Genomic DNA, 20,596 nt, shown 5'->3' with positions numbered 1-20,596 from the left:
TCTCTCAGGCAGGTCATCGTGGCTCACAGCTGTAGTCCAAGCACTTTGGAACACCAAAGTGGGAGAATTGTTTAAGACCAGGAGCCTGAGCCCAGAAGCTCAAGACCAGGCTGGGCAACACAGTGAGCCCCCATCTCTAAAAAAATAAAACAAAAATAATCAGCTGGGCATGCTGGTGCATGACTATACTACCAGCTCTTTGGGAAGCTGATGTGGGAGGATCACTTGAGCCTAGGAGGTCTAGGCTGCAGTGGGCTGTGATTACACCACTGCACTCCAGCCTGAGTGATGGAGAAAGACCCTGTCTCAAAAAAAAAGAAAGAAGGAAGGAAGGGAGGGAGGGAGGGAGGGAGGGAGGGAAGGAGGGAGGGAGGGAGGGAGGGAGGGAGAAAAGTCTCATTTTACCTATAGGGAGAAAACAAAGGAAAGATAGGAATTGCTCAAACAAGAGAAAGATGGAATAGGAAGAGAAAGAAATGGATGAAGATGTGCACTTATTGAATCCTAAGTCACACCAAACATACAACAAAAAATAGCAAACACATATAACAAATCTTACTCTATAGATGAGGAGATGCAGGTTTAAAGAGCAACTGGAAAGCAGATGGCATAGGAATAAAAGATGAGTTCCAAGACAAGACCTCCAATGTGAGTTTTCCTGGCTTTAACATCTATCTTTCTCCCATACCCCCTTAGGCCTTTGGTGTGTGGGTTGAGCTTGGTTGGGAAAATATGGCCACCATATTGTTGGGAAAGCCACCAAGAGTGGACTGTTACCAATACCCAAGGGACATGAGTCACTTCACATTTTCTTTCCTCTTGACTTTAAATACTCAGTGCTTTAATTTCAGATCAAAATTTAATTTTTTTTTCCAGAGGGAGAAGGATCCTAAAATATTGTTGCCCTTGCTCCATAAACCCAATATTTTAGAAGAGTAATTCAAAGAGAAGTGTCATTAAATGATTACTCCATAGTGGAAAGCCTCAATTGCCCTCTGTTTGCCTTAGGGGAAGACCACAAAACAAAAGATGACAGCCAACCAATCATCACCATCCCTGTGGCAGTTCTGAGCCTTGGTCATGCCACATGTACCCTCCAGATAGCACACATTTCTCATGGGGCAGCCTGGGTGGGTGATGGGAAAGTAAAGCCACTTTTTCTAACACATTCCCAGAAGTATTAATTTTTGAAAATGATGCATGTGTAATTTAAAAATAAATGTTCACCCACAGTGGAGTCAACAGGAATGTCAGTATGTCACGATCTCCTATACTTATTTCTACTGCAAATAAGAGAGGGAAAAATTGCAAAGCCTGAGATACACATTTATAAATGATAATATAATTATCCTCCTCCAATAATCAGGATGTTATAGTTAAAAAAAAATACGCTGTCAATGTTCAACTCACTAGGTTATATAGGCAGTATAGGCATGTATGTATTTAAATTTATTCAAAGGTGATAAAAGGGGATTCAAACTTAAGAACTAATGAGGATGAATGTTATACAATATTCTCACCTGAGATGAAAAGAGAACTAAGTTTGAAGATATTGGACTTTAATTGAAGACATAGCTGGGTGCGGTGACTCACACCCGTAATCCCAGCCCTTTGAGAGGCCAAGGTGGGCATATCAATTGAACCCAGGAGTTTAAGAACAGCTTGGACAATGTAGCAAAACCCCACCTCTACTAAAAATGCAAAAATTAGCTGGGCTTGGTAGTGCGTACCTCTATTCTCAGCTACTTAGGAGGCTGAGGCTGGAGGATAACTAGCACCCAGGAGGCGGAGGTTGCAGTGAGCTGCACTCCAACCTGAGTGACAGCTTGAGACCCTGTCTCAAAAAATAAAATAGACACATTCTATAAGGTATAAGAACACAGGTATTGGGCGAAGGATATGAACAGACACTTCTCAAAAGAAGATATTTATGCAGCCAAAAAACACATGAAAAAATGCTCATCATCACTGGCCATCAGAGAAATGCAAATCGAAACCACAGTGAGATACCACATGAAACCAGTTAGAATGGAGATCATTAAAAAGTCAGGAAACAACAGGTGCTGGAGAGGATGTGGAAAAATAGGAACAGTTTTACACTGTTGGTGGGACTGTAAATTAGTTCAACCATTGTGGAAGTTGGTGTGGTGATTCCTCGGGGACCTAGAGCTAGAAATACCATTTGACCCAGCCATCCCATTACTGCGTATATACCCAAAGGATTATAAATCATGCTGCTATAAAGACACATGCACACATATGTTTATTGTGGCACTATTCACAATAGCAAAGACTTGGAACCAACCCAAATGTCCAACAATGATAGACTGGATAAAGAAATGTGGCACATATACACCATGGAATACTATGCAGCCATCAAAAATGAAGAGTTCATGTCCTTTGTAGGGACATGGATGAAGCTGGAAACCATCATTCTCAGCAAACTATCACAACGAAAACAAACCAAACACCACATGTTCTCACTCATAGGTGGGAACTGAACAATAAGAACACATGGACACAGTAAGGGGAACATCACACACCAGGGACTGTTGTGGGGTGGAGGGAGGGGGTAAGGATAGCACCAGGAGATATACCTAATGCTAAATAATGAGTTAATGGGTGCAGCACACCAACATGGCACATGTATACATATGTAATAAGCCTGCATTTTGTGCACATGTACCCTAAAACTTAAAGTATAATAATAATAAAAAATAAAAATAAAAATAAATTTAAAAAAAGGACACAGGTATTAATTATTATACTCCATTGAACTCCTATTCATTGTATCTAGGACTTAATCTTTTGCTTAATTTTACCAGGAGATATGAAGAACTCATAGGAAAGCAGAAAATGTATCTGTAAAAAAAAAAAAAAAAGGATATAAGGAAATAAATTAATCCACAAGTATTTAGTCAACGTGGACGCTGATTAATTTGGGAGAGTTATAAAACATAACCCACAGCCTCCAAGAATTAAAATATTGCAGCTTACTTTTTTAAAACATTCATATTGTATTTTTATTGTCTTTAACATATACCAGATATGACCACATACGTAACATAAAACTGAGATTTTAATACGTATCAATTAACATTGAAGTCTAACAAGCTTTACTGATGATAGAATCCATTTTTTTATTCAACTTTTAAACACAAAGTATCCAAATAATTGCATAATTTAATCTCAAACATTGAGATAAAACTTCACATTATCAAGATGAAATTACTTAATTATGTGAAGTACTGTTTTTGTATTATTATATGTGATAAGGCTATTCCTATCCCTCAGCAGGAATTTTCACTTAGAAGTAGAAAATTATTTTCATTTAAACCTTGAAAAGATGAACTCTGCCCTCATTCTTATCGAAAGATAATATTGCTATGAAGATAGAGATTCTTCTTGCCTATGCAAAATATAACCAAATAGAAATTACTATAGAAAGTCATATGACATTGTTAAAAAGTTCATGTTTCATACAAAGGAAATTTGAATCTTCATCTCCCATTATCTTTGCATCCAAGGCTGACCTCAGGGCTGGGCTGGCTACCTATAACTTTGGTTCTGTCAAAAGATAGGGATTATCATTGAAACCAAATGGATTTAAAGATCCAAGAACTGGGGAAATGGGACTCAAAGGAATTCCAGCTCTGTGTGAACTACACGTATTCAAGCTAATGTGAACTGCAATTTTCATAATGTTGGATACACAGTATTTCAAAATTACCCAAGGCAAGTGTCCAGACAGAAGTTCTGGCTAATTTTAACTGGTTATGCAAGAAAGAAAATGGAAATAGGTCAAGAATTTCTGAAGACAGAAGGAGAAAAAAAAGCTCTGTTGATTTTTATAGTCAACTGTGTGTGTCCTAGTAAAAGCTCGAGCATACTGGTCTTTGTAGCTCCTCAGCAAAGTAATTTTATATAAGGATAATTTTGATGATACAGATACTGCATACATTCAGCAAACACTTACTGAGCCCCTGTTACCAATCTATGTCCTGTCTCTACATAATTGTTGGTGGTAGGGTCCATGTTTTTTGGAGGGATTAACATTGTACTTCTTTGAGGTCATATATTCCAAGAGAGGCTTTTGACCAAATGCTGGTCAATCAAAGCTAACCATGAGTGGTTCCATTCCTTCTGCCATGTGTGGGTTGAGCATAGGCATACAACACCACTTTGTCTAAAGGCACATAAGGTTAGATTTTCTGGGGTGCTGTATTAGTCTGCTCTCATGCTTCTAATAAATACATGCCTGAGACTGGGTAATTTATAAAGGAAAGAGGTTTAATGAACCCAGCTCTACATGGCTGGGAAGGCCTTGCAATCATGGCAGAAGGTGAAGGGGAAGGAAGATGTATCTTACATGGTGGCAGGCAAGGGCGTATGAGCAGGGGAGCTGGTTTTTTTAGAAAACCATCTGATTTTGTAAGACTTATTCACTATAAAAAGAACAGCAGGGGAAAAACCCACACCCATGATTCAATCATCTCCCACCAGGTCCCTCTCACAACACATGGAGATAATTACAATTCAAGGTGAGATTTGGGTTGGGATACAGCTAAACCATATCAGGTGCTATTAGGAAATGTTTCTTCTCCCACCTGGGCATGGTGGCTTACACCTGCAGCCCCATCATTTTGGGAGACTGAGGCAGGAGGATTACTTGAGCTGAGGAGTTTGAGAACTGCCTGGGCAACATGGCAAAACCCCATCTCTAGAAAAAATACAAAAATTAGCCAAGTATCTTAGCATGTGCCTGTAGTCCCAGCTACTTGAGAGGCTGAAGCTGGAGGATCATTTGAACCAAAGAGGCAGAGGTTGCAGAAGCCAAGATGGGCTGCTGCACTCCAGCTTGGGTAAAAGAATAAGACTCTGTCTCAAAAGAAAAAAAAAAGTACCTCTCTCTTTCTTGCCAGCTGCAGACACTATCAGGCTTGGTTGGGACACCTGGCCTCTATCTAAAGAGCATCAGAGGAGTCAGCATGTAGGCAGAGTTAACATTAAGAGCCAGAGTCTCATCAGCCCATGCCTAGCACCTTCTTATCATGTGCATCTTTATTGTGTGAATTCATTAAGTTGATACTTTATGTGAGTTTCAGCTACACTTGATGGAAATAATCCAAATCATCCCAAACATAATCTAAACAGAACCAATGACAACAACCACCTCATTATCTCAATAGTTGCAGAAAAAGCTTTCAATAAAATTCAACACCCCTTCATGCTAAAAACTCTCAAAAAACATAGGTATCAATGCAATCTATCTGAAAATAATAAGAGTAGTTATAACAAACTCACAGCCAATATCATACTAAATGGGCAAAAGCTTAAAGCATTCCCTTTGAAAACAAGCACAAAGACAAGGATGCCTGGTCTCACCACTCCTGTTCAAAATAATATTGGAAGTTCTGGCCAGGGCAATCAGGCAAGAGAAAGAAATAAAGTGTATTCAGATAGGAAGAGACAAAGTCAAATTGTCTCTCTTTGCAGATGAGATAATTTTTTATGTAGAAAACCCCATAGTCTCAGCCCTTTAAGCTGATAAACAACTTCAGCAAAGTTTCCTTAATCTCCTTAAGCTGACAAGCAACTTCAGCAAAGTTGCAGGATACCAAATCAATGTGGAAAAATCATAGGCATTGCTATACTCCAATAATAGACTTCTTTAAATTTCATATGGAGCCAAAAAAAGAGCCTGTGTGGCCAGGAAAATACTAAGCAAAATGAACAAAGCTGGAGGCATCACACTAACTGACTTCAAACTATACTACAAGGTTACAGTAACCAAAACAGCATGGTACTGGTACCAAAAGAGAGATATAGACAAATGGAACAGAACAGAGGCCTCAGAAATAATACCACACATCTACAACCATCTGATCTTTGATAAACCTGACAAAAACAAGAAATGGGGAAAGGATTCCCTATTTAATAAATGGTGCTGGGAAAACTGGCTAGCCAAATGTAGAAAGCTAAAACTGGATCCCTTCCTTACACCTTATACAAAATTTAATTCAAGATGGATTACAGACTTAAATGTTAGACCTAAAACCATAAAAACTCTGAAGAAAACCTAAGCAATACCATTCAGAATCTAGGCATGGGCAAGGACTTCCTGACTAAAACAAAAAAGCAATAGCAACTGAAGCCAAACTAGACAAATGGGATCTAATTAAGCTAAAGAGCTTCTGCACAGCAAAAGAAACTACCATCAGAGTGAACAGGAAACCTACAGAATGGGAGAAAAATTTTGCAATCTACCCAAATGACAAAGGGCTAATATCCAGAATCTACAAAGAACTTAAAGAAATTTACAAGAAAAAAATCAAACAACCCCATCAAAAAGTGGGCAAATGGTATGAACAGGCACTTCTCAAAAGAAGACATTTATGCCAACAGACACATGAAAAAATTTTCATCATCACTGGTCATCAGAGAAATGCAAATCAAAACAACAGTGAGATATCATCTTACATCAGGTAGAATGGAGACCATTAAAAAGTCAGGAAAAAACAGGTGCTGGAGAGGATGTGGAGAAATAGGAACACTTTTATACTGTTGGTGGGACTGTAAATTAGTTCAACCATTGTGGAAGTCAGTGTGTTCATTCCTCAAGTATCTAGAACTAGAAATACCATTTGACCCAGCCATCCCATTACTGGGTATATACCCAAAGGACTATAAATCATGCTGCTATAAAGACACATGGACATGTATGTTTATTGTGGCACTATTCACAATAGCAAAGACTTGGAACCAACCCAAATGTCTGTCAGTGATAGGCTGGATTAAGAAAATGTGGCACTTATATACCACGAAATACTATGCAGCCATAAAAAAGGATAACTTTATGTCCTTTATAGAAACATGGATGCAGCTGGAAATCATCATTCTGAGCAAACTATCACAAGGACGGAAATCCAAACACCACATGTTCTCACTCATAGGTGGGAATTGAACAATAAGAACACTTGGACACAGGGCAGGGAACATCACACAACAGGGCCTGTCATGGGGTTGGGGAGGGATAGCATTAGGAGAAATACCTAATGTAAATGATGAGTTAATGGGTGCAGCAAACCAACTCGGCACATGTATACATATATAATAAACCTGCACGTTTTGCACATGTACCCTAGAACTTAAAGTATAATAATAATAAAAAAGAATAGTGGACTTTTCTGTAATCTATGGTAGTCAGCCTTCTTGCATGTTTTTTCTTAGTATGATTTAGTAACAGTTTTCAATTCAAAGATGTAAGTGGATGCTTTCTGCCAAATATACATGTATTTATACTAAATATGTGTAATTAATATGTATTAATTATTATAGTTTACCCTGGAACAATGCGGGGGTTAGAAGCACTAACCCCTGCACCGTTGAAAATCTACCTACAACTATGGATTACCCCAAAACTTAAATACAAACAACCTACTCATATATATATATATATATATATGTTTCATATATATATAAAATTTCTTCGACCACCTATACATATATGTATATGTCTATTTCATAACAAAATATTTTAATTTTATAAATATAAATAAAATAAACTTTAGATATATAGCTATATAAGTATTAACATTTACATACATATATTTCATAATATATAGTTATATTTATGTTATATCTAAATATTATATTACATATAATATTTATATATTAATATATACATTATATATTGATGTACATTATAAATTGTTGATTTATTATGAATTAGAAATTATTTAATTATATTATTAAATTTATAATTTATAATATATAGATATATTAATTTGTACTTTATAAATGTATATGTTATATAATCCTTGAACAACATGTTTTCAGGAAGCATTTTTGAATGTCAGAACTGGAAAGAAACCTTGGCCAAAAATCTCACTGATACTATAAACAGTACATTAATACATATCATGTATGTTTACAGGTATTATATATGGTATTCTTTTAATAAAGCAAGCTAGAGAAAAGAAAATGCTTCTAGGAAAATAATAAGGAGGAGGAAACATATTCACTATTCATTAAGTGGAAGTGGGTCATCATTAATGTCTCCATTCTCATCATCTTCACGTTGAGGAGGCAAAGGAAAAGGAGGAAGAGGAAGGGTTGATTTTGCTGTGTCGGGTGGCTGAGGTGGAGGAAAATCCTCATATATCTGTGTCATTCAAGGGTCAACTGTAAATTAATTATAGAAATATATGTACTTAAATGTTAATATTTATAAAGCTTCATCTAATTATGTTTAAATGTTTTATTTATATCCATAAAATTAATAGATTTTGTTATAATATAGACATCCATATACGTATATGTGATCAAATAAATTATATGTATTTTAAATAATTGTTTAATGTTATATATTTACACTTATATAGAAAATATACATTTATATTTACATATATACACACACATACTTGCATGGATTATATTCTTCTAATCTTTGTGTTTTTCCTCTATGTTTTGAAATACATACTAAGGAGACATTGGCTTTTATGAATACCACCCAGGGTTTCTCAACCTCAACACTACTGAGATTTGGGGCAATTATTACTTTTTTTTTTGAGGCAGGGTCTCACTCTGTTTCCCAGGCTGGAGTGCAGAGACATGATCTCCTCCCAGGTTCAAGCAATTCTCCTGCCTCAGCCTCCCGAGTTTCTGGGACTATAGGCAGGTGCTCCTATGCCCAGCTAATTTTTGTATTTTTGGTAGAGATGGAGTTTCACCATGTTGGCCAGGCTGGTCTTGAACTCCTGACTTCAAGTGATAAGCCTGCCTCAGCCTCCCGAAATGCTGGGATTACAGGTGTACCTGTAATTACCACACCTGGACATGGGACAGAAAATTCTTTACAGTAGGGGCCGTCCTGTGCATGATCAGATGTTGAAGAGCATCTTTGGCTTCCACCCGTGACATGCCAGTGACACATCCCAGTTCTCACACGCAAAAACGCTTCCAGACATTTTGAAATATCCCTGGGGTGGAGGGGTACACAGTCATCCCCAGTTAAGCATAATTTATCTAGGTTTTAGTGGAATTATTTTCTATACATGTATATTTTGTTCTGCATTATACAAGGTATCTCTCACCTAATGCATTAATTTGTCATGAATTAAGGCATATGCAGTCTTCATTCTAAAATTCAACTCATCTTTTTTTTTACCTTCATCATCAGCAACTGCATCATTATTTTCTGAGTATTCTGATATTTTTATACCAAGCCCCTACAGGGTACCAGTTCAGTTTTCTGAATTATTTTTGTTTCTTTCATATGACCTGCATTCCTTCCAGAAGTGTTCTTGTATAGAGCACGATATTAGTCCATTTTCATATTGCTATGAAGAAATACCCAAGACTGAGCAATTTATAAAGAAAAAGAGGTTTAGTGGGCTCACTGTTCCACATGGCCAGGGAGGAATCAGAATCATGGCAGAAAGTGAAGGAGGAGCAAAGGTATGTTTTACATGCTGACAGGCAAGAGGGTGTGTGCAGGGGAACTGCCCTTTAGAAAACCATCAGATCTTATGAGACTTACTATCATGAGACCAGCACAGGAAAAAACCTGGCTTCATGATCCCATTACCTCCCACCATGTTCCTCCCACAACACATGAGAATTATGGGAGCAACAATTCAAGATGACATTTGCATGGGGATACAGCCAAACCATATCACAGTCATCACATAACTAATTGCATGTTAGAAAAAGACTCCATTTGATGTTTCAGAGGGCCCTGTGCAAACAAGGATAAGATGCTTTGCTTAATAAATGAATGAAAAAAAAAAGACTGCATCCAACCGGATAAGGACATAACCAAGTGAGAGGTGAAGCCAGCTAGACTTCCTGGGTCGAGTGGGGACTTGGGGAAATTTTCTGTCTTACAAGAGGATTGTAAAATGCACTAACTAGCACTCTGTAGCTAGGATTTTTTTTGTAAAATGCACCAATCAGTGCTTTGTAGCTAGCAAGGGGATTTTAAAATGCACCAATCAGCACTCTGTAAAAATGCACCAATCAGCACACTGTAGCCAGCAAGATGTTTGAAAAATGCATCAACCAGTGCACTGTAAAATGCACCAATCAGTGCTCTGTAAAACACACCAATCAGCACTATACAAAATGCACCAATCAGCAGGAGTCTAAAAGTAGCCAATTGTGGGGATGATTGAAAAAGGAGGACATGGATGAAATTGAAAATCATCATTCTCAGTAAACCATCTCAAGAACAAAAAACCAAACACCGCATGTTCTCACTCACAGGTGGGAATTGAACAATGAGAACACATAGACACAGGAAGGGGAACATCACACTCTGGGGACTGTTGTGGGGTGGGGAGAGGGGGGAGGGATAGCATTAGGAAATATACCTAATGCTAAATGACGAGTTAGTGGGTGCAGCACACCAGCATGGCACATGTATATATATGTAACTAACCTGAACATTGTGCACATGTACCCTAAAACTTAAAGTATAATAATAATAAAATATAAAAAAATACAGAAAAGTAGATCATATTTTCCCACCAGGGACAATATTGTCACCAATGGGACAAAAATTGGTTCTTGAGGAGTGAAAAAAAAAGGGCACTCTGCAGACAGTGGGCGCACGACAGTGGGTGCAGTGCACAATGCACGAGCCAAAGCAGGGTGAGGCATTGCCTCACTTGGGAAGTGCAAGGGGTCAGGGAGTTCTCTTTCCTAGTCAAAGAAAAGTGTGACAGACGGAACCTGGAAAATCAGGTCACTCCCACCCCAATACTGCACTTTTATGATGGGCTTAAAAAACAGTGCACCAGGAGATTATATCCCGTACGTTGCTCGGAGGGTCACACGCCCACAGAATCTTGCTGATTGCTAGCACAGCAGTCTGAGATCAAACTGCAAGGTAGCAGCGAGGCTGAGGGAGGGGTGCCCACAATTCCCCAGGCTTGCTTAGGTAAACAAAGCAGCCGAGAAGCTCGAACCGGGTGGAGCCCACGACAGCTCAAGGAGGCCTGCCTGCCTCTGTAGGCTCCACCTCTGGGGGCAGGGCACAGACAAACAAAAAGAGAGCAGTAACCTCTGCAGACTTAAATGTCCCTGTCTGACAGCTTTGAAGAGAGCAGTGGTTCTCCCAGCACACAGCTGGAGATCTGAGAATGAGCAGACTGCCTTCTCAAGTTGGTCCCTGACTCCTGACCCCCAAGCAGCCTAACTGGGAGGCACCCCAAAGTAGGGGCTGACTGACATCTCACACAGCCAGGTACTCCTCTAAGACAAAACTTCCAGAGGAACGATCAGACAGCAGCATTCACGGTTCACAAAATCCACTGTTCTGCAGCCACCGCTGCTGGTACCCAGGCAAACAGGGTCTGGAGTGGACCTCCAGCAAACTCCAACAGACCTGCAGCTAAGGGTCCTGTCTGTTAGAAACAAAACTAACAAACAGAAAGGACACCCACACCAAAAACCCATCTGTACATCACCATCATCAAAGACCAAAAGTAGATAAAACCACAAAGATGGGGAAAAAACAGAGCAGAAAAACTGGAAACTCTAAAAAGCAGAGAGCCTCTCCTCTTCCAAAGGAACGCAGTTCCCCACCAGCAACAGAACTAAGCTGGATGGAGAATGACTTTGATGAGTTGAGAGAAGAAGTCTTCAGACGATCAAACTACACCGAGCTACAGAAGGAAATTCAAACCAAAGGCAAAGAAGTTGAAAACTTTGAAAAAAATTTAGATGAATGTATAACTAAAATAACCAATACAGAGGAGTGCTTAAAGGAGCTGATGGAGCTGAAAGCCAAGGCTCAAGAACTACATGAAGAATGCAGAAGCCTCACGAACTGATGTGATCAACTGGAAGAAAGGGTATCAGGGATGGAAGATGAAATGAATGAAATGAAGCGAGAAGGGAAGTTTAGAGAAAAAAGAATAAAAAGAAATGAACAAAACCTCCAAGAAATATGGGACTATGTGAAAAGACCAAATCTACGTCTGATTGGTGTACCTGAAAGTGACAGGGAGAATGGAACCAAGTTGGAAAACACTCTGCAGGATATTATCCAGGAGAACGTCCCCAATCTAGCAAGGCAGGCCAACATTCAGATACAGGAAATACAGAGAATGCCACAAATATACTCATCAAGAAGAGCAACTCCAAGACACAAAATTGTCAGATTCACCAAAGTTGAAATGAAGGAAAAAATGTAAAGGGCAGCCAGAGAGAAAGGTCGGGTAACCCCAAAGGGAAGCCTATCAGACTAACAGCAGATCTCTTGGCAGAAACTCTAGAAGCCAGAAGAGAGTGGGGGCCAATATTCAACATTCTTCAAGAAAAGAATTTTCAACCCAGAATTTCATATCCAGCCAAACTAAGCTTCATAAGTGAAGGAGAAATAAAACACTTTACAGACAAGCAAAAGCTGAGAGATTTTGTCAACACCAGGCCTGCCCTAAAACAGCTCCTGAAGGAAGTACTAAACATGGAATGGAAAAATCGGTACCAGCCACTGGAAAATCATGCCAAATTGTAAAGATCGTCGAGGCTAGGAAGAAACTGCATCAACTAACGAGCAAAATAACCAGCTAAAATCATAATGACAGGATCAAATTCACACATAACAATATTAACTTTAAATGTAAATGGACTAAATTCTCCAATTAAAAGACACAGACTGGCAAATTGGATAAAGAATCAAGACTCATCAATGTGCTGTATTCAGGAAACCCATCTCACGTGCAGAGACAAGTAGGCTCAAAATAAAAGGATGCAGGAAGATCTACCAAGCAAATGGAAAACAAAAAATGGCAGGGGTTGCAATCCTAGTCTCTGATAAAACAGACTTTAAACCAATAAAGATCAAAAGAGACAAAGAAGACCATTACATAATGGTAAAGGGATTGATTCAACAGGAGAGCTAACTATCCTAAATATATATGCACCCAATACAGGAGCAACCAGATTCAGAAAGCAAGTCCTGAGTGACCTGCAAAGAGACTTAGACTCCCACACAATAATAATGGGAGACTTTAACACCCTACTGTCAACATTAGAGAGACCAACGAGACAGAAAGTTAACAAGGATACCCAGGAATTGAACTCAGCTGTGCACCAAGTGGACATAATAGACATCTACAGAACTCTCCACCCCAAATCAACAGAACATACATTTTTTTCAGCACCACACCACATCTATTCAAAAATTGACCACATACTTGGAAGTAAAGCTCTCCTCAGCAAATGTAAAAGATCTGAAATTATAACAAATCCTCTCAGACCACAGTGCAATCAAACTAGAACTCAGGATTAAGAAACTAACTCAAAACTGCTCAACTACATGGAAACTGAACAACCTGCCCCTGAATGACTACCGGGTACATAACAAAATGAAGGCAAAAATAAAGATGTTCTTTGAAACCAATGAGAACAAAGACACAACATACCAGAATCTCTGGGACACATTTAAAGCAGTGTGTAGAGGGAAATTTATAGCACTAAATGCCCACAAGAGAAAGTAGGAAATATCCAAAATTGACACCCTAACGTCACAATTAAAATAAATAGAAAAGCAAGAGCAAACACATTCAACAGCTAGCAGAAGGCAAGAAATAACTAAAATCACAGCAGAACTGAAGGAAATAGAGACACAACAAACCCTCCAAAAAACTAATGAATCCAGGAGCTGGTTTATTGAAAGGACCAAGAAAATTGATAGACCACTAGCAAGACTAATAAAGAAGAAAAGAGAGAAGAATCAAATAGACACAAATAAAAAGTGATAAATGGGATATCACCACCAAACCCACAGAAATACAAACTACCATCAGAGAATACTACAAACACCTCTACACAAATAAACTAGAAAATCTAGAAGAAATGGATAAATTCCTCGACACATACACCCTCCCAAGGCTAAACCAGGAAGAAGTTGAATCTCTGAATAGACCAATAACAGGCTCTGAAAATGTGGCAATAATCAACAGCTTACCAACCAAAAAGAGTCCAGGACCAGGCGGATTCACAGCCGAATTCTACCAGAGGTACAAGGAGGAACGGGTACCATTCTTTCTGAAACTATTCCAATCAATAGAAAAAGAGGGAATCCTTCCTAACTCATTTTATGAGGTCAGCATCATCCTGATATGAAAGCCGGGCAGAGACACAACCAAAAAAGAGAATTTTAGACAAATATTCTTGATGAATATTGATGCAAAAATCCTCAATAAAATACTGGCAAACTGAATCCAGCAGCACATCAAAAAGCTTATCCACCATGATCAAGTGGGCTTCATCCCTGAGATACAAGGCTGGTTCAATATACACAAATCAATAAATGTAATCCAGCATATAAACAGAAACAAAGATAAAAACCACATGATTATCTCAATAGATGCAGAAAAGTCCTTTGACAAAATTCAACAACGCTTCATGCTAAAAACTCTCAATAAATTAGGTATTGACGGGACGTATCTCAAAACAATAAGAGCTATCTATGACAAACCCAGAGCCAATATCATACTGAATGGGCAAAAACTGGAAGCATTCCATTTGAAAACTGGCACAAGACAGGAATGCCCTCTCTCACCACTCCTATTCAACACAGTGTTGGAAGTTCTGGCCAGGGCAATTAGGCAGGGGAAGGAAATAAAGGGTATTGAATTAGGAAAAGAGGAAATCAAATTGTCCCTGTTTGCAGATGACATGATCGTATATCTAGAAAACCCCATTGTCTCAGCCCAAAATCTCCTTAAGCTGATAAGCAACTTCAGCAAATCTCAGGATACAAAATCAATATGCAAAAATCACAAGCATTCTTATACACCAATAACACACAAACAGAGAGCCAAATCATGAGTGAACTTCCATTCACAATTGCTTCAAAGACAATAAAATACCTAGGAATCCAACTTATAAGGGAAGTGAAGGACCTTTTCAAGGAGAACTACAAACCACTGCTCAATGAAATAAAAGAGGACACAAACAAATGGAAGAACATTCCATGCTCACGGGTAGGAAGAATCAATATCATGAAAATGGCCATACTGCCCAAGGTAATTTATAGATTCAATGCCATCCTCATCAAGCTACCAATGACTTTCTTCACAGAATTGGAAAAAGCTACTTTAAAGTTCATATGGAACCAAAAAAGAGTCCACATCACCAAGTCAGTCCTAAGCCAAAAGAACAAAGCTGGAGGCATCACATTACTTGACTTCAAACTATACTACAAGGCTACAGTAACCAAAAGAGCATGGTACTGGTACCAAAACAGAGATGATCAATGGAACAGAACAGAGCCCTCAGAAATAATGCCACATATCTACAACTATCTGACTTTGACCAACCTGAGAAAAACAAGCAATGGGGAAAGGATTCCCTACTTAATAAATGGTGCTGGGAAAACTGGCTAGCCATATGTAGAAAGCTGAAACTGGGTCCCTTCCTTACACCTTATACAAAAATTAATTCAAGATGGATTAAAGACTTAAATGTTAGACCTAAAACCATAAAAACCCTAGAAGAAAACCTAGGCATTATCATTCAGGACATAGGCATAGGCAAGGACTTCATGACTAAAAAAGCAAAAGCAATGGCAACAAAAGCCAAAATTGACAAATGGGATCTAATTAAACTAAAAAGCTTCTGCACAACAAAAGAAACTACCATCAGAGTGAACATTCAACCTACAAAATGGGAGAAAATTTTCACAACCTACTCATCTGACAAAGGGCTAATTTCCAGAATATACAATGAACTCAAACAAATTTACAAGAAAAAAACAAACAACCCCATCAAAAAGTGGGCGAAGGACATGAACAGACACTTCTCAAAAGAAGACATTTATGCAGCCTAAAAACACATGAAAAAATGCCCACCATCACTGGTCATCAGAGAAATGCAAATCAAAACCACAATTATATACCATCTCACACCAGTTACAACGGCCATCATTAAAAAGTCAGGAAACAACAGGTGCTGGAGAGGATGTGGAGAAATAGGAACACTTTTACACTGTTGGTGGGACTGTAAACTAGTTCAACCATTGTGGAAGTTGGTATGGCGATTCCTCAGGGATCTAGAACTAGAAATAGCACTTGACCCAGCCATCCCATTACTGGGTACATACCCGAAGGACTATAAATCATGCTGCTATAAAGACACATGCACACGTATGTTTATTGTGGCACTATTCACAATAGCAAAGACTTGGAACCAACTCAAATGTCCAACAGTGATAGACTGGATTAAGAAAATGTGGCACATATACACCATGGAATACTATGCAGCCATAAGAAATGATGATGTCATGTCCTTTGTAGGGACATGGATGAAATTGGAAATCATTATTCTCAGTAAACTCTCGCAAGAATGAAGAACCAAACACCGCATATTCTCAGTCATAGGTGGGAATTGAGCAATGAGAACACATGGACACAGGAAGGGGAACATCAGTCTGGGGACAGTTGTGGGATGGGGGGCGGGGGGAGGGATAACTTTAGGATATATACCTAATGCTAAATGATGAGTTAATGGGTGCAGCACACCAGCATGGCACATGTATACATATGTAACTAATGTGCACATTGTGCACATGTACCCTAAAATTTAAAGTATAATTAAAATAAAATAAAAACTTTAAAGTCACAAATGTAAAAAAAACAAGGTGGAAGACTGGAGGAGGGTGAGGATGAAAAAACTATCTGTTGGGTACTGTGCTCACTGCCTCGGTGACAAAATTATCCATACATGAAACCCCTGCAACATGTAATTTGTGCATATGCAAAACCCACACATGTAACCCTGAACCTAAGATAAAAGTTGGAAAAAAAAGAAAAAATAATAGAGGCTGGAAAGAGGCCTGTAGTTTCAATAGGGTATGACATCTTTAAGATGGAGGCAGAGGTGAAGAGGAGAAAGAAAATACAGATTAAGGATGGATATTGATGATCAATCCAAAAGGCCTTAGTTTTTGTCATTCCTGGTGGAAACACCCAACTACAAGAACGGTGGTCCACTTCTCGCCTACCTTAAAGAAAAAAACTCCCAAATGAAATGTTCTGCCCTCTTTCTCAAGACTAGTCTTACGTCTTCTAATTCCTGAGAATACCATTGAGATTGAATATCTTCCATAAGCATCTGTAAATAAGCTGTAAATAAGCTCTTTCCAGACTCCTAATATCTTTTGTTACATTTGTTTTTTTATTTGTTCTTATTTTTGTTAGCTATTTATTTCTTTTTTAAACCACACAAGCAGCAAAAATGGACCTCTAGTTTCTTTCTTTCTTCTTTTTTTTCACATTTCTTTCTTTTCTTTTCATTTAACTTTTATTTTAAGTATAGGAGTACAAGTGCAGGTTTGTTACATAGATAAACTAGTATCATGGAGGATCCCGTACAGATTATTTTGTCACCTTGATAATAAGCCTAGTACTTATTAGTTGTTTTTCCTGATCCTCTCCCTCCTCCCACCCTCCACCCTCTGAAATGTTTTTATATCCAGTCTCCTTGAGTCATTTGCAAGACGTCATCCTCCACTAACTTGGCTTCTTAGCTTACATAGTTCCAGAAAAAGTGTGCTCAATTAATGTTATAAGGGCATTTTTTGCCAACCATAGTAATAAACTAATGAAGATTCAAACATTTAAGAAGTCATTAAAAACCTGAGAAGATTAATTGTGCTCAGATTTTCTCTTAAGCTATGCTATTGTTTTGGGAGATACATTTTATTTTTCTTTTCATTTCCTTAAGTTGTAATAAAACAATCTTACTTGTGGTTAAGAGGATCGATTCCAAACCAATGTTAGCTCCTTTCGACACAATTAAATAATCAAATCTTTCTTCACATTTACTCATGGAAAATTACATAATCTGTTTTTCATGTCAAAATGCTGCATCGATTACTTGAAAGGATGCTTACAAATGCCAATAACTAAGTACTCCCCTCTAAGATTAAAGAATAAGTAATCTTCTAAAAGTGCTAGTTCAGCATTTGGACATCAATTTACTTTTGAGGAAGCAATGTACTGGGTTATTGTATCTGAGGTTGCAGAGACTTCAGGAATTGTAATAGACTCCTCATTTAATAATGCAGCTGCAAAGATCTTCAATGTCACCTTGTCAAGCATAATATACTTTCATAAGAGTAGAGTCTAACAAGACATCTTTGCTGTGGGAAAAATTCAGAAGCCAGTAAAAATATAAAAGATACATGCTGTCTGTTCTCACTCATAAGTGGGAGTTGAACAATGAGAACACGTGGACACAGGGAGGAGAACATCACACACTGGGGCCTGTTGGGGCATGGAGGGGGCAGGGGAGGCATAGCATTAGGAGAAATATGTAATGTAGATGACAGGTTGATGGGTGCAGCAAACCACCATGTCACATGTATACCTATGTAACAAAATTGCACATTGTGCACATGTACCCCAGAATTTAAAGTATAATAAATAAATAAATAAATCGATACATGTTGTCTTGGAAATTTTACCCTCTCCATTGTGAAATAAACCAAATACTTGATTATTACGTTTATGTGGTATTTTGTTGTTGTTGTTTTTTGAGACACAGTCTCACTCTGTCACCCAGGCTGAAATGCAGTGGTGTGATCTTGGCCCACTCCAACCTCCACCTCCCGGGTTCAAGTGATTCTACTGCCTTAGTCTCCCAAATAGATGGGATTACAGGTGTATGCCACCACAGTTGGCTAATTTTTGTGTTTTTGATAGAGATAGGGTTTCACCATGCTGGCTAGGCTGGCCTCAAACTCCTGACCTCAAGTGATCCACCTGTGTTGGCCTCCCAAAGTCTGGTATTACAGGCATAAGCCATCATGCCTGGCCAATATTTTTGAATGAAAAAAATAGTCAAATCATAAGAATTTTCAAATCCCCAAGATTGATTCAATGCAAGAGGCTCAGAATTTGTACTGCTTCACCCGTGGGATTCTTCCTGCTTCACCCTATAGCAAAATTGCTGCAGGACTCCATTTTGTCAGTAAAATAAATAGAGTTTATTGAGCATAAAAATTATGCCAAGTCAACGTTGGCTCTTTTGAAACATCAATAACTCAGCCATGAATACAACTTCTCCCCTATTCATCACACACTTCTGAAATATTTGCCTTCTTGAAATATTTATAAAAACAATGGTATTGAAGTGGACATGTGCATCTTTCTCAAGGCAGCAAACTAAAAAAGTTTATTCTGCTCATTCACAGCTGTTCCAGCCACAAAGCATGTGGGTTTAGGCGTTACTGAAAGAAGCCATTCCCTGAAATCTGAGACTATGGTTTTAATTCACCTGGCAGTCGCCAGACTCTGCTGGCCCCTACCAGCCCACAGTACAAGGATTAATGATGCCATAACCCTCACACACGGCATCACCCACAAAAATCCTGCATCTAAAAATGGTCTTTAGGTTTTGTCCACTATTTTTCTTGGAAAGCCAGAACTGCAGTTCTACATTATAACCCATTTCTGATTTCATCAAATTCAAAGCAGACACAATAATAATGAGGAAATTGTCAGAACTTTTGGAGGTTCAGAAATCTGGGATTTTTAAAATCTTTCTTTGTTCTTAATCTTTCCAACTATTTAAAACCATTTGTATCAAAATATGTGAAAGGGTTATTGCAATTTATCACTTGCCTTTCTAAATATGAAAGCCAGGCTGGGATAGAAGTCTGTTTAGAAACACATTTAATTAACAACAAAAATATCCATGCAAGAGTGTGGGGCACTCACAGTGTGAGGGGTGTGTGTGTGTGTGTGTGTGTGTGTGTGTGTGTGTGAATCAAAAACTGATGTAAATGTAATGGGACAATGGTTCACTTCCTAATTCCTCCCTGAAAGATAAATTATAGGCTCCTGATATCTCTTCCTTTGGATCTAAACACAAGCAGGGGTGTGGGGGCAAGGAACTAAAGAGGATAAAATAACAGAAACATGTGCAAACTAAAAGCCCATTATGTACTCCCATCAACTTCAAAGTTGATAGTTTGAATTCCAATCATACTACATGGTTCTTAGTAGAACTTTATTCGCTACCTCCAAATCACAGAGAAATGAGATGGGCTCTGTCTTCCGCATCTCATGTTTTCTTACTTGCTTTTTCTTTTTTTCTCTTTTTCTTTCTCTCTGTTTCTCTCTCTCTCTCTCACCCCCCCAAAAAAATAGAGTTTGTTTTGATAAAATCATAAAATCCAAGATTGAAAGGGCCATCTAAAGTCTCAATTTCATGCATTCCAACTAAGACAATGTAGGTGCAAGGGTTGATCAAGTTCATACGACCACCCATGCTTCTGACATTAGCTGCAAGTTTTGGGGCCCCCAAGACAACCCTTGTTTGGCTCATTGGATAGAAGAATGACAGACCTCACCCATTACACTCTCAGTTGTGGTTTATTATGTGGCAAGGATACAGATTGACATAGCAGCCAAGAGAAGAGGGATGTGGGACAGATAGAGTCCAGGAAAAGTGGCAAACTTTAGTCCTCTCCATGTGGAGCTGTGGACAGCACTAAGCCTCACAGTCTCAGCTTGTGCAGAATGCATGAAGCATCACCAACCAGGGAAACCAGCCCAAATCCCAGTGTTAGAGTCTT

The sequence above is a fragment of the Pan paniscus genome, chromosome Y (assembly GCF_029289425.2).
Source record: "Pan paniscus chromosome Y, NHGRI_mPanPan1-v2.0_pri, whole genome shotgun sequence".
Lineage (NCBI taxonomy): Eukaryota > Metazoa > Chordata > Mammalia > Primates > Hominidae > Pan > Pan paniscus.
This window is presented reverse-complemented; position numbering follows the sequence as displayed.